Source organism: Chlorocebus sabaeus, chromosome 3, assembly GCF_047675955.1.
Source record: "Chlorocebus sabaeus isolate Y175 chromosome 3, mChlSab1.0.hap1, whole genome shotgun sequence".
Lineage (NCBI taxonomy): Eukaryota > Metazoa > Chordata > Mammalia > Primates > Cercopithecidae > Chlorocebus > Chlorocebus sabaeus.
In genome coordinates this window covers 88638356-88643728 of record NC_132906.1, presented here as the reverse complement: position 1 = coordinate 88643728, position 5373 = coordinate 88638356, and the positions used below count along the sequence as shown (strand labels likewise).

Genomic DNA, 5373 nt, shown 5'->3' with positions numbered 1-5373 from the left:
ATGGCCTAGTCCATAGAAAGGCAAGGAAATGTTCAAAGTCCTATAAAATCAGTGCCCAGAGGGTTAGCTAGACCTACACTGTTCAATACTATAGCCACTACTTACCTATGGCCATTTAAAGTTAAATTAATTAGGCCGGGCACGGTGGCTCACACCTGTAATCCCAATACTTTGGAAGGTTGAGGCAGGCGGATCACCAGAGCTCAGGAGTTCGAGACCAGCCTGACCAACATAGTGAAACCCTGTCTCTACTAAAAATAAGAAAAATTAGCTGGGTGTGGTGGCATGTGCCTGTAATCCCAGCTACTCAGGAAGCTGAGGCAAGAGAATCATTGAACCTGAGAGGCGGAGGTCTCAGTGAGTCGAGATCATGCCACTGCACTCCAGCCTGGGTGACAGAGTGAGACTCAGTCTCAAAGTAAATAAAATAAAATAAAGTTAAATTAATTAAAATCAAATAAAATGAAAACATTAGGCTCTGCAGATGCTGCCGCAACTGGGCACCTCATCCTGCCAGCCATGGTCAACCCCACCATGTTCTTCGACATCACCGTCCAAGGTGAGCCCTTGAGCCCTGTCTCCTTCGAGCTGTTTGCAGACAAGTTTCCAAAGACAGAAGAAAACTTTCGTCTTCTGAGCACTGGAGAGAAAGGATTTGGTTATAGAAGCTCCCGCTTTCACAGAATTATTCCAGGGTTTATGTGTCGGGGTGGTGACTTCACACGCCATAATAGCACTGGTGGCAAGTCCATCTACTGGGAGAAATTTGATGACAAGAACTTCATCCTGAAGCGGACAGGTCCTGGCATCTTGTCCAGGGCAAATGCTGGACCCAGTACAAATGGTTCCCAGTTTTTCACCTACACTGCCATGACTGAGTGGTTTGGCAAGGTGAAAGAAGGCGTGATTATTGTGGAGGCCGTGGAGCGCTTTGGGTCCAGGAAAGGGAAGACCAGTAAGAAAATCGCTGTTGCTGACTGTGGGCAACCCTCATATGTTTGATTTGTGTTTGTCTTAACCAGCAGACCATTCCTTCTGGAGCTCCAGAGAGCGCCCCTCCACCCCATTTGCTTGCAGTATCCTAGAATCTTAGTACTCTCACTGCAGTTCCCTTTAGGTTCCATGTTTTCCTTATTCCCTTCCATGCCTAGCTGGATTGCAGAGTTAAGTTTATAATTATGAAATAAAAACTAAATAACAATTTGTCAAAAAAGAAAATCAGTTCCTCAGTGACAGTAACCACATTTCAAATGCTCAAAAGCCACTTGTGTCTAGTGGCTACTGTACCTTTCTGAGATTACAGAAAGTTCTACTGAACAGCACTGCATAAAACAATAGCCAATATTCCATTAAAAGGATACCCAGTAAGCTCCTCTGCCCATTTCCAAGTCTTTGATTATTTTTCCTGATGAAACAAAATAAGCAATGGCAATGATGACATAGAGCAGGGACTCTGAAAGAATAATGGCTAGTATTTATTGAGTACCAATGATATGCCAGGCATTGTATCAGTTTACCTGAATTACCTAAGTGGGTTTTCGCAATTTATGTATATTATCGAATTGAATCCTCACAATAACTTGGCCCCATTTATTAGTTTAGGAGAGGCTCAAAGGGATTAAAGTAACTTGAGGCTTCATAATCTAGACATTATTTAATGAAGCCTCACAGTAACTATATTTATTAGTTGGTGACTCAGATACTCAGAGATTTAAATACTTTGCTCAAAACCATACAACTATTAAGGGCTTTGAACTAGTATTTGATCTCACGTAGGGTACAGATAACAAATATAACTAATAAAAAGACACATAGAAACCTGACCTACCCAGGTCGACTTAAGCCACTTTTTCCCACTAGAGTACAGCATGGTGGTCTGGCTACTGCAGGAGAATGTGAGAAGTGTTAATCCCAGCCTTCTGTCTTTTTTAAAAAAATTATTATTTCCATAGGTTTTTGAGGAACAGGTGGTAGTTGGTTATATGAGTAGGTTCTTTAGTGGTGATTTGCAAGATTTTGGTGCATCCATCACCCAAGTAGTATACACTGCACCCAATTTGTAGTATTTTATCCCTTACCCACTTCCTGCCCTTTCCCCTTGAGTCCCCAAAGTCCATCGTCTCATTCTTACGCCTTCGCATCCTCATAGCTTAGCTCCCACTTATGAGTGAGAACATACGATGTTTGGTTTTTCATTTCTGAGTTACTTTACTTAGAATAATAGTCTCCAATCTCATCCAAGTTGCTGCAAATGCCATTAATTCATTCCTTTTTTATGGCTGAGTAGTATTCCATTGGATAGATATACCACAGTTTCTTTATCCACTCATTGATAGATGGGCATTTGGATTGATTCCACATTTTTGCAATTACGAATTGTCCAGTCTCTCTTATGTCCAAGACTGTTGCTGAACCAACCCCAGGATACACTGTGTTCAACCGACCGCATTGTAACATTTACACCATTGTGGTATATTTCTCATGAAGTGTCTCTCTCTCCAATTAGACCTTGAATTACTCCAAGGTAGAATCAAAGAAAAACCCAGTGACTTCTATCATACTGCCTAGTACATAGCTTTTCAGTAATGTATGTGATGGGTTCTGGACACACTACCCCAGTGTATGGGACCCTGGCATACTGAGTGTCTTAAGCTGAAGAAAGCTGAGAAAACTGCAGAAGCCGGAAGAGTGCTCTGATCTTGTCTTGCCCCTACTGTCCTGAAGCAGGTCATAAAACCCGTTGACCTTTCCTTGAAGTAGGTCATTTTCCTCCCTATACCCACAGGGAAAGGATGTTCTTATTCTCAAAGACACAATGACACCCAGACAAATCAGAACAAACAGGGCTAAGTTCCCCCCAGTTTATTACCAGTAGACCACGCCTTTTGTCCTCTCATCATACTTCTGCATGACTGTCCATAAAAATACACTTCTCCTCTTTCCTTTGGGTCTTCCTTTTTAAGGAAGCCTGTGTGATTAAAACAATAGATAAAGTTGTACACTTTTCTCTTTTAATCTTTCTTTTGTTATCAGGAATCTCAGCCATGACTCTTGTAATGGGTGAGAAATCTTTTTCTCTGCTACATTTGCTAATAATATAATCTCTTCTATTTTTATATGCCTGCCCCCTGACATCACCCCATCTTCTCCCAAGTTGCCCCGCACTAATATTAAAGAGTCACAGATGGCTGGTGTAAGAGTTAAAAATAAGTATCTTTTTTGCAACCCTAGGTTCATGGCTGAGGCCCCTATAACAAAAGGCAGATTAACAAGAAAAAAGCATACAGATTGATTTAAGTACTACACGACATGGGAGTCTGCATAAGGAAAGGAAGACCCAAAATAAACAGGTAATCATGCATTTTGGTGCTTATGTTGGATAAAGAGTAGACAGTTGTGGAGAAATATGATTGGACCAAAAGTGTGTGACCTAATGGTGATAAACTGGGAGAAAGTTAGTGAGACCTGTTTGTTCAGATTTTTCTCTATGTCATTGTGTTTTCAGAGATAAAGGCACCGGGTGCGGTGGCTCATGCCTGTAATCCCAGCACTTTGGGAGGTCAAGACAGGTGGATCACGAGGTCAGAAGTGCGAGAGCAACCTGGCAAATATGGTGAAATCCCGTCTCTACTAAAAATACAAAACTTAGCCAGGAGTGGTGTTGCATGCCTGTACTCCCAGCTACTTGGGAGGCTGAAGCAGGAGAATCACTTGAATCTGGGAGACAGAGGTTGCAGTGAGCTGAGAATGCACCACTGACTCCAGCCTGGGTGACAAAATGAGACTCTGTCTCAAAAAAAAAAAAAAAAAAAAAAAAGAGAAAGAGAGAGAAAGACATTTCTTTTCTTTCCTCCAGGTGTAGATGGTCACCTCTAGCATGAAGATCTTATGACTTGCTTCAGGGCTGAAGGGCGGGAGAAAAGTTAGAATGACTTTCCTAGGTTTTATAGTTTGCTTCAGCTTCAGGTAAGAAGGGTGAGGGAAAGGTGAGACAGGTCCTTCTGCTCCTGCTGTTTTCTCAAATGCCAAGGTGCTATATTTTGAGGTGGCATGTCCTGAACTTTATCACTGGACAATTGGCTAGGTGTATAATCCTTGCTTCTACTACCGTTTTACTTCTGCAACTACTGGACAATATGGTAGCATCAAATGATGGACAGGCATCAAATAGACCACCTCCATCATCACAGGTCACAAAGCTGTGCGATTTGGAGGAAATTATTTAAGTTCTTAGGGTTTAGTTTTTGTTTGTAAGCTATGGACAAAAATCAAACCTATAAACTTTATTGAAGAATTTAATGAGACAATACATGTAAAAAAGCTTAATACAATGTCAGTTACATAGATCCAAGAGACATTATCTATTAATGTTGTTATTCTGAGTCAAATAATGGATATTATAATTTCATAATTTCTTTCAATATTTGTATTCATATAACTTTTTTTAAAGGATTGACATGAAAAACTTATTTTGAAGAGTTTTAAAGAAAGAAAATGTAAAAGGATTGATGAGACAGTACTATTGTGACCATCCACCTTAACACATTTTCTCAGATAAATGTACACGTCTAAACTGGCCCACACTGGCTATCTCAGTGGAAAACAAGACTGACCGATATCTGTGACATACCAGAAGCAACGTGATTACATAAGAATTCTGCTGAAAAACTGAGCTGAGTAATTTGTGGCTTAAAAACACCTGACTTTTTGAGCATTTTAACTTACGTTTTAACTTCTTTTTTTAATGAGGACAATGTGGAGGTTTGCTTTGTTTGCTTTCACCAGAATGGAAATGACTTATTTTTTTTTTTCTCCATAGATGCTGTTGCTTAGACAGAAGTGAGGGGGAGAAAAACAGGGCAAGAGATGAAATGAGAAGGCAATCAAATCAGCAGCTGAGCTTCAGGAAACTATTTCAAGTATTGAGCAAAGCAGTGGAAGAGATGGGAGGGGAGAAACATTCTTGGAAATTTGATAAGAGGGGGACGCTTGCCTCAGGAGGTAAATACAAGAGTGCGTGTACAGTACTCGGCTTTCTCATACGCGCACGTGGTTAGGCTGAGGATTTCCAGGGCCCTTTCTAAAATGAAGTAGTCTCCTGAAGCAGTTGGGCTGAAGCACAGGTCCCCAACCCTTGAAACCTGAGCAGGCCTAGTGGCAGAGCCCAAGGATGAAATCCTAGCATGCTTATCAGCTGCACAACCTCACCCTTAGCAAATTCTGTGTTTGCTAAACACCTTGTTCCTGTATATACAGCTCTGAAAGGGAATGCCCTCTCATTTTCAACATTCTGGGGCTAATGTTCTGCATCAGTCAGGGCTGTCATCATGGATCCCACATTCTTCCTTTTAAATCCATGAGTTTCCCTTTTTC

At 41.1% G+C, this 5373-nt stretch overlaps 1 pseudogene; it reads left to right on the top strand.

Annotated features, from left to right (window-relative positions):
* The first annotated feature begins 519 nt into the window (after positions 1-519).
* Positions 520-1002, top strand: LOC103214776 (peptidyl-prolyl cis-trans isomerase A pseudogene; annotated as a pseudogene).
* Positions 1003-5373: the final 4371 nt, after the last annotated feature.